We start from the raw sequence: 10,725 nt of genomic DNA, 5'->3' as shown, positions 1-10,725 counted from the left end.
TTCAGCAGGAAAGACTATTAAAAGCAAGAAAAAAAAATTTAGCCCTGCTAAAGGCTGTTTGGCTCCCCCTACAGGTGGCTGTAATTCATTGTAAAGGACACCAGAAGGAAAACAGGGCTGCTGCCAGGGGAAATTCTGCAGCCCACAAAGCTGCTGAACTCCTGGTTACCCCATTAACTGTGTTTCCAACCATCTCTTTCCCACAGCCTGATCTACCCGACAACCCAACGTACTCCTCTGAAAAAGAAAAGCAAGCATTGAATCTTCAGGCCAGTAAAAATCAGGATGAATGATGGATTCTCCCAGACTTCAAAATCTTCCTGTCCCGGTCCCTTGGGGAAACTTTAATCAGCCGCCTCCATTCTTCCACCCACTGGGAAGAAACAAAGTTGGCCCAGCTTTTAAGGAGCCATTTTAAAATTCCATACCTCCAGGACTTAACTGGCCAAGTGGCCTCCCAATGCACGGCTTGTGCCCAGGTGAACACCAAACGAGGTCCAAAACCTGAACTGGGCCATGGTCTCCAAGGATGTAGCCCAGGAGAGAGGTGGGAAGTTAACTTTACCAAAGTAAAACCACACCAGGCAGGGTATAAGTACTTCCTGGTGCCGGTAAACACCTTTTCCGGATGGACTGAGGCATTTGCCACCAAGAATGAAACTGCCACTATGGTAGTGAAGTTCTTACTTAATAAAATCATCCCTCTATATGGGCTGCCTGTAGCCATAGGGTCTGATAATGCACTGGCCTTCACCTCTTCTATAGCGCAGTCAGTCAGCAAAGCGTAGAATGTTCAGTAAAAACTCCATTGTGCCTGTCACCCCCAGAGCTCTGGACAGGTAAAATGCATGAATCGTACTTTAAAAGGTACTCTTACCAAATCAATCCTGGAAACCAGTGAAAATTGGATAAAGCTCCTTCCTTTAGCCCTTCTAAAAGTTAGATGCACCCCTTACAAGGTGGGATTCTCTCTTTTTAAAATCATGTATGGGAGGGCCCCACCTACCTTGCCTAAACTGAGGGACCCCCAGTTAGCAGAGATATCTCAAGCTAACTTGTTACAGTACTCTCCAACAAGTTCAAAATATCATCCGGCCACTCATCCGGGGAGCACACCGTAATCTGGTTCCTGACCTGATGGGGCCCTGCCACCCCTTCCGTCCCTGTAACCTGGTGTATGTCAAAAAGTTCCAGGAGGAAGGACTTGTTCCTACTTGGAAAGAACCTCACACTGTCATTCTCACCACCCCCAGAGCCCTCAAAGTGGACAGCATTCCTGCTTGGATTCATCATTCTGTATCAAGAAGGCCAACAAAATGCAGCAAGAAATATCGGTCCCCAAGCCTGGGTCAGGCCTAAGTCAAGTGCAGCTGTCAAATTAGTGCCTCTTATTCACTTTTCTTGTTTGCTTCTGGTCATTAAGCCTTCTGTCCCCTCCTACTCCTTCCTCCTTACTTCTTTTGCAACAGGCCATGTGCTTGTGAACACCACCTGGAAGGAGAGTACCTCCGATAAATTCTCTTTTACAATCAATTTATGTGTTTGATTGAGGGTATGAGCCGTACCCTCAAAGAGCAGTGAAGTTTGCCCCTCTGGGTAGGAGCAGGACTTGTCAACCTTGCTGCCGGGTTTGGACGTACCATAAGTAAGAGTAACGGCAGCTCTAGGGCTGCAGAAAAGGGACTCCAACGTGTAAATTTTTACCTCTGTCCCGGAAATCATCCTGACGCCACCTGCCAGGATCATTACAAGTTTTTCTGCCCTTTCTGGTCATGTGAGTAGCCCCCTTGGCTACTTACCGGGGGGACTGATTCGGTCCCCGACCCTTTCTATAGCTCATACCTCTAATCCTAAACCACGTACTATGGGAGCTTGTAATTCTATTACTGTACTGTCCATAACCCTAGCTCAGTTCAGTGGTACTATGGCATAACATGGGGACTGTAACTCTATATCACAGGGTTTAATCTCGGAACTACGTTTATCCTTCAGAAGAAGGTCCTGATCCCCTGGAGCCCCCCTAAACCAATTGGTCCCTTAACTAATTTAGGAAACCCTATGTTCTGTCCACACCCAGATAGAGTCAGCCCCATTGGCCAAACTGTCCCATTGTCAGTCTAACCTCCTCAACCTCGGCTGCAGCATCAACACCTCCAGCCCAGCTTAATGTCCATTCTAAATGGAGTACATTACCTTCGTAATGTTACTCAGCCTAAACTGGCCCAAGATTGTTGATTATGCCTAAAGGAAAAAAACCCTGTATTATGTTGGATTGGGAGTTGCGGTTAAGCTTAATATTGGCCCTTTTTCTTGTCATGCCTGTCCCTGTTACCTTACACAAGAAGACGTTTCAGGAAACTCCTCCTGCCTAGTCAGTAATGGGTATAACCTATTTGCTTCTCCACTTCGGGCCACCTGTAACCAGTCTCTGCTTACTTCCCTAAACCCTTCAGTCTCCTACCAGGCACCTCAGGCCTCACCCACTGCATCAGTGGAACTGAACCTGGACCTCTCCTGTGCATGTTAGTTCACGTAGTTCCCCGTGTACAGCAGACCAGATGGACAACTTCTTATCACCCCACCTGAACTGCACCCCAGGATCTGCCAGGGTGCCCTATTCCTAGTGCCCCTTCCGGCCTGCCTTAGTGTAGCTGGGTTGGCAGTAATCAGCACTGCTGCTCTAGTGAAAGAAAAAACTGAACCAGTGTCCCTAACTCAACAAGTAGATGCTGACTTTAAAAATCTCCAATCAGCCATAAATATGCTACATACCCAGGTAAAAATCCCTGGCTAATGTGGTTCTCCAAACCGCTGGGGGTTAAATTTGCTGTTCCTTTCCGAAAAAGGTTTATGTGCCACTTTGGGGGAAAGTTGCTGTTTTTATGCTAACCAGTCTAAAGTCATAAAGAAAACTCTTCAAAGAGTTTGAGAAATTCTAGATAAATGCCAACAGGAGTGGGAAAATAACACCCCATGGTATGAAATCATGTTTAACTAAAACCCATGGCTAACTACTTTGATAACTGAATTTGCAGGACCTCTTCTCCTCTTGTTGGGTTTAATTTTCCGGCCCTGTATATTAAATTGGTTAATTAATTTTGTAAAATAGCACATAGCTTCTGTTAAACTTACGTATCTTAGAACCCACTATAACCCCCTCACCATAACTGAGGAATCAATAATTTAAATCCCCCAAAACACAAGTGGGGAATGTGTTCTCCTAACTTGTGTTGGCCTTACCAACTCATTCTTAATTGAGGAAGCCGGACAAACTCCATCTTAGCTTCTTCACTTATAGTTATTTTCCCTCCATTAAGTATGTAGCTATAGTGTGTGGCTTGGGCAGGATGACACCAGATGACACCAGGCACATCCACGAATGCATTTGCTGATAAGATACCGAGTCAAGCGGTACCAGCAGCCCCTGGGAATGCAGACGTTGCTAAGTACCCAGAGCCCCATATCTATAAGTTGTATGTCTTTTGTGACAGCTTAAGCCCCTGCACCTGGTACTGTTTACTTCTTATGTACTAGTTTATCTTTTAACTTTTTGCTTGCTCTGCTTCTGTGGAAAAAATTGCTTCAGCTAGGTTTCCCCTCCCTTTTAAAATTAGGGTATAAGGAAACTACCTAACTCTTTGTTCGGGGCTGAGAATTTTGGATGTTAGCCATCTCTTGGTCACCAGGCAATAAAGGACTTGCAACTCAAATCTCAGAGTGTGGCGTATTCCTTTACTCGCTCAGGTATAACAACTATCCCTTCCCTAGAAATTTCTGCATACCTTTCCCCTTAATCTACATACAGTTAAAAGTGAGTATAAATATGGCTGCAAAACTACCCTGAGCTGTTACTCTCTGCCTAGAGGTAGCCCTGCTCTGCATGTAACACTGCCTCTTTAGTAAAGCTGTTTTCTTCTGAAGTTCTTAAAAGAAAAGAAAAAAGCTCTTTTCTTTTACCTCTGGCTTGCCCTTGAATTCTTCCCTGGACAAAGCTAAGTTCCACTTAGGGACTCACCTGCCCTGCATCACTTTTGCTAATCTCTTACTGCTCAGGTCCAGAAATCATAGGATTTGTGATCTCCCCAATTGCTTCTATATATAACATAACTATTATAGAACCCAAGATTGTTCTTCTTTGATGTTTGCCAGACTTTTGGCAGATGACTGACCCCATACATATTGTGACTCATAACTCAGCCAGTCCTGTGGTCCCCCACCAGAGGGATACTCAGTGCATGAGGATTGATTTCCACACCCCTCTGATTGCATCCCCAACCAATCAGCAGCATCCATTCCCTTGTCCCTGCCTACCAAACTATCCTTGACAAACCCAGCCTCTGAGCCCTCAAGGGGACTGTTCTGAGTGAAAACTCCAGTCCTGCTTGGCTGCCTTGCATTCATTAAACTTTCTACTGCAATGCCATGGTCTCAGTGAATTGATTTTGTCTGTGCAGTGGGTGGGAAGAACACGTTGGGCAATTATATCATCTGGCCCTCATTTTGGACTTCGAAAATAGCCTGTGTATTTTTCAATTAGAGAAATATACAACATAAGTGTATAGTATACAGAAGTATATAGGCTCTGATATGTGGATTGTATGATGATTATGATGTATTTTTCCTTCTTTTAGCCGAAATACCTTGGAATTAGGTTTTGTATATGTCTTGGTATGAAATCACCCCAAAATTTGGTAACTTAAAATAACAAGTATTCCTCACAATTCTCTGTTTTGGCCACATAGTTTTGCTGATCTTGCTTGGGCTCCCTCAGTGGCTGCATTCAGCTAGTGGGTCAGCTGGGCCTCTCTCTCCCTGTGATTACTCCACCTCAGGAGGGCCAGATCCAGCTTTTCCATACGGTGATGGCAGCAGCATTCCAAGGGGGAAAGTCCCATGCACAAGCACATGCCAAGCCTCTGCCTATATTTCAGTATTATTGCATCTTTGGCCAAAGCAAATCTCATAGCCAAGCCAAAAGTCCATGTGGGAGGGAGTTCACAAGGGCATGGATATGGTGTCCCTAATGTTATAGTTCACCCCAGTCTTCCTATATTATCTTTTAATTTTTTGAGACAGGATTTTGCTCTGTAGCCCAGGCTGGAGTGCAGTGGTGCAATTTCAGTTCATTGTAACCTCTACCTTCCAGGCTTAAGCAATCCTTCTGCCTCAGCCTCCCAAGTAGCTGGGGCGACCAGTCTATGCCACCATACCCAGCTAATTTTTGTATATTTTTTGCAGAGATGGGGTTTCACCATGTTACTGAGACTAGTCTTGCACTCCTGAGCTCAATGACCTACTTTAAAAATTTTTTTTTAGAGATGGGTCTCGCTACGTTGCCCAGGCTGGAGTGCAGTGGCTATACACAGGCGTGATCCCACTACTGATGAGCATGGGAGTTTTGACCTCCATTTTTACCTGGCTTGGTTCATCCCACCTTAGGTAACCTGCTGGTCCCTGCTCGCAGGAGGTCACCATATTGATGCCAAATTTAGTGCGGACACCCGATTGGCATAGCACACTACAGCCCAGAACTCCTGGGCTCAAGTGATCCTCCCACCTCAGCCTCCTGAGTAGCTGGGACTACAGGCAGGCACCACCATGCCCAGCATGACCTACTATTTATATAGAATTTTATGAAATTTGGTCTAAATATTTTTTTAACTATAGTTTTTATATACAAATATGTACTTCCTAGTGTCATTTTTTTATTGCATTTTAGGTTTTGGGGTACATGTGCAGACATGCAAGATAGTTGCGTAGGTACACACATGGCAGTGTGTTTTGCTGCCTTCTTCCCCTTTGCTGCCTTCTTCCCCTTCACCCACATTTGGCATTTCTCCCCATCTATTCCTCCCCAGCTCACCCCCCCGCTGTCCCTCCCCTATTCCCCCCAATAGACCCCAGTGTGTAGTACTCCCCTCCCTATGTCCATGTGTTCTCATTTTTCATCACCCGCCTATGAGTGAGAATATGCGGTATTTCATTTTCTGTTCTTGTGTCAGTTTGCTGAGAATGATGTTCTCCAGATTCATCCGTGTCCCTACAAAGGACACAAACTCATCGTTTTTGATTGCTGCATAATATTCCATGGTGTATATGTGCCACATTTTCCCAGTCCAGTCTATCATCGATGGGCATTTGGGTTGGTTCCAGGTCTTTGCTATTGTAAACGGTGCTGCAATGAACATTCGTGTGCATGTGTCCTTATAGTAGAACGATTTATAGTCCTTTGGATATATACCCAGTAATGGCATTGCTGGGTCAAATGGAATTTCTATTTCTAAGGCCTTGAGGAATCGCCACACTGTCTTCCACAATGGTTGAGCTAATTTACACTCCCACCAACAATGTAAAAGTGTTCCTATTTCTCCACATCCTCTCCAGCATCTATTGTCTCCAGGTTTTTTAATGATCGCCATTCTAACTGGCATGAGATGGTATCTCAATGTGGTTTTGATTTGCATCTCTCTAATGACCAGTGATGATGAGCATTTTTTCGTATGTTTGTTGGCCTCATGTATGTCTTCTTTTGTAAAGTGTCTGTTCATATCCTTTGCCCATTTTTGAATGGACTTGTTTTTTTCCTGTAAATCTGTTTGAGTTCTTTGTAAATTCTGGATATCGGCCCTTTATCAGATGGGTAAACTGCAAAAATTTTTTCCCATTCTGTTGGTTGCCAATTCACTCTAATGACTGTTTCTTTTGCCATGCAGAAGCTGTGGAGTTTGATTAGGTCCCATTTGTCTATTTTGGCTTTTGTTGCCAATGCTTTTGGTGTTTTGGTCATGAAGTCCTTGCCTACTCCTATGTCCTGAATGGTTTTGCCTAGATTTTCTTCTAGGGCTTTTATGGTGCCAGGTCTTATGTTTAAGTCTTTAATCCAACTGGAGTTAATTTTAGTGTAAGGTGTCAGGAAGGTGTCCAGTTTCTGCTTTCTGCACGTGGCTAGCCAGTTTTCCCAACACCATTTATTAAACAGGGAATCCTTTCCCCATTGCTTGTTTTTGTCGGGTTTATCAAAGATTGTATAGTTGTAGATATGTTGTGTTGCCTCCGATGCCTCTGTTCTGTTCCATTGGTCTATATCTCTGTTTTGATACCAGTACCATGCTGTTATGATTACTGTAGTCTTGTAGTATAGTTTGAAGTCTGGTAGTGTGATGCCTTGCACTGTGTTCTTTTTGCTTAGAATTGACTTGGCTATGTGGGCTCTCTTTTGGTTCCATATGAAGTTCAAGGTGGTTTTTTCCAGTTATGTGAAGAAAGTCAATGGTAGCTTGATGGGGATAGCATTGATTCTGTAAATTACTTTGGGCAGTATAGCCATTTTCACGATATTGATTCTTCCTAACCATGAACATGGAATGTTTCTCCATCTGTTTGTGTCCTCTCTTATTTCATTGAGCAGTGGTTTGTAGTTTTCCTTGAAGAGGTCCCTTACGTTCCTTGTAAGTTGTATTCCTAGGTATTTTATTCTTTTTATAGCAATTGTGAATGGCAGTTCATTCTTGATTTGGCTCTCTTTAAGTCTGTTATCGGTGTATAGGAATGCTTGTGATTTTTGCACATTGATTTTATATCCTTGAGACTTTGCTGAAGTTGCTTATCGGTTTCAGGAGTTTTTGGGCTGAGGCGATGGGGTCTTCTAGGTATACTATCATGTCGTCTGCAAATAGAGACAATTTGGCTTCCACCTTTCCTATTTGAATACCCTTTATTTCTTTTTCTTGCCTGATTGCTCTGGCTAGAACTTCCAGTACTATATTGAATAGGAGTGGTGAGAGAGGGCATCCTTGTCTAGTGCCAGATTTCAAAGGGAATGCTTCCAGTTTTTGCCCATTCAGTATGATATTGGCTGTTGGTTTGTCGTAAATAGCTTTTATTACTTTGAGATCCGTTCCACCAATACCGAGTTTATTGAGGGTTTTTAGCATAAAGGGCTGTTGAATTTTGTCAAATGCCTTCTCATGTGTCAATTGAGATAATCATGTGGTTTTTGTTTTTGGTTCTGTTTATGTGGTGAATTACGTTTATAGACTTGTGTATGCTGAACCAGCCTTGCATCCCCGGGATGAATCCTACTTGATCATGATGGATAAGTTTTTTGATGTGCTGTTGCAATCAGCTTGCCAGTATTTTATTGAAGATTTTTGCATCTATGTTCATCATGGATATTGGCCTGAAGTTTTCTTCTCTTGTTGGGTCTCTGCCAGGTTTTGATATCAGGATGATGTTGGTCTCATAAAATGATTTGGGAAGGATTCCCTCTTTTTGGATTATTTGGAATAGTTTCAGAAGGAATGGTACCAGCTCCTCTTTGTCTGGTAGAATTCAGCTGTGAACCAATCTGGACCTGGGCTTTTTTTGTGTGGTAGGCTCTTAATTGCTGCCTCGACTTCAGACCTTGTTATTGGTCTATTCATAGTTTTGGCTTCCTCCTGGTTTGGGCTTGGGAGGACACAGGTGTCCAGAAATTTATCCATTTCTTCCAGGTTTACTAATTTATGTACAGAGTTGTCTGTAATATTTTCTGATGATGGTTTGAATTTCTGTGGAATCTGTGGTGATTTCCCCTTTATCGTTTTTTATTGCATCTATTTGGTTGTTCTCTCTTTTCTTTTTTATTAGTCTGGCTAGTGGTCTATTTTGTTGATCTTTTCAAAAAACCAGCTCTTGGATTTATTGATTTTTTGAAGGGTTTTTCGTGTCTCAATCTCCTTCAGTTCTGCTCTGATCTTAGTTATTTCTTGTCTTCTGCTAGGTTTTGAGTTTTGTTTTTTTTTTTTTTTTTTTTTTTTTTTTTTTTTTTTTTTGATCTTGCTCCTCTAGCTCTTTCAATTTTGATGATAGGGTGTCAATTTTGGATCTCTCCAGTCTTCTCATGTGGGCACCTATTGCTATATATTTTCCTCTGGAGACTGCTTTAAATGTGTCCCAGAGATTCTGGCATGTTGTGTCTTCGTTCTCATTGGTTTTGAAGAACTTCTTTATTTCTGCCTTCATTTCATTGTTTATCCAATCAACATTCAAGAGCCAGTTGTTCAGTTTCCATGAAGCTGTGCAGTTCTGAGTTAGCTTCTCAATTCTGAGTTCTAACTTGATTGCACTATGGTCTGAGAGACTGTTTGTTATTATTTCCATTCTTTTGCATTTGCTGAGGAGTGCTTTACTTCCAATTATGTGGTCAGTTTTAGAGTAGGTGTGATGTGGTGTTGAGAAGAATGTATATTCTGTGGATTTGGGGTGGAGAGTTCTGTAAATGTCTATCAGGTTTGCTTGTTCCAGGTCTGAGTTCAAGCCCTGGATATCCTTGTTAATTTTCTGTCTGGTTGATCTGTCTAATATTGACAGTGGAGTGTTAAAGTCTCCCACTATTATTGTGTGGGAGTCTACGTCTCTTTGTAAGTCATTAAGAACTTGCCTTATATATCTGGGTGCTCCTGTATTGGGTCCATATATATTTAGGATTGTTAGCTCTTCTTGTTGTATCGATCCTTTTACCATTATGTAATAATCTTCTTTGTCGCTTTTGATCTTTGTTGCTTTAAAGTCTATTTTATCAGAGATGAGAATTGCAACTCCTGCTTTTTTTTTTGCTCTCCATTTGCTTGGTAAGTCTTCCTCCATCCCTTTATTTTTAGCCTTTGTGTATCCTTGCATGTGAGATGGGTTTCCTGGATACAGCACACCGATGGGTTTTGGCTTTTTATCCAATTTGCCAGTCTGTTGATTGGTGCATTTAGTCCATTTACATTTAAGGTTAATATTGTTATGTGTGAATTTGATACTGCCATTTTGATGCTAGCTGGCTGTTTCGTCCGTTAGTTGATGCAGATTCTTCATGTTGTTGATGCTCTTTAGCATTTGGTATGTTTTTAGAATGGCTGGTACTGGTTGTTCCTTTCTATATGTAGTGCCTCTTTCAGGAGCTCTTGTAAAGCAGGCTTGGTGGTGACAAAATCTCTGAGTACTTGCTTGTTTGCAAAGGATTTTATTTTTCCTTCACTTATGAAGCTCAGTTTGGCTGGATATGAAATTCTGGGTTGAAAGTTCTTTTCTTTAAGGATGTTGAATATTGGCCCCCACTCTCTTCTGGCTTGTAGAGTTTCTGCCGAGAGATCTGCTGTGAGTCTGATGGACTTCCCTTTGTGGGTGACCCGACCTTTCTCTCTGGCTGCCCTTAGTATTTCCTCCTTCATTTCAACCCTGGTGAATCTGACGATTATTTGCCTTGGTGTTGCTCTTCTTGCAGAATATCTTTGTGGTGTTCTCTGTATTTCCTGGACTTGAATATTGGCCTGCCTTGCTAGGTTGGGAAAATTTTCCTGGATAATATCCTGAAGAGTATTTTCCAGCTTGGATTCATTCTCTTCGTCGCATTCTGGTACACCTATCAAACGTAGGTTAGGTCTCTTCACATAGTCCCACATTTCTTGGAGACTTAGTTCATTCCTTTTTGCGCTTTTTTCTCTAATCTTGGTTTCTCATTTTTTTCCTTGAGTTGATCTTCGACTTCTGATATTCTTTCTTCTGCTTGGTCAATTTGGCTGTTGAAACTTGTGCATGCTTCACGAAGTTCTCATGTTTTGTTTTTCAGCTCCTTCAATTCATTCATATTCCTCTCTAAGTTGTCCATTCTTGTTATCATTTCCTCGAATCATTTTTCAAATCTTTTTTCAAGGTTCTTAGTTTCCTCTCATTGATTTAGAATATGTTCTTTTAGCT

The sequence above is a fragment of the Callithrix jacchus genome, chromosome 7, assembly GCF_049354715.1.
Source record: "Callithrix jacchus isolate 240 chromosome 7, calJac240_pri, whole genome shotgun sequence".
NCBI lineage: Eukaryota > Metazoa > Chordata > Mammalia > Primates > Cebidae > Callithrix > Callithrix jacchus.
Note: the sequence above shows the minus strand (reverse complement) of the source record.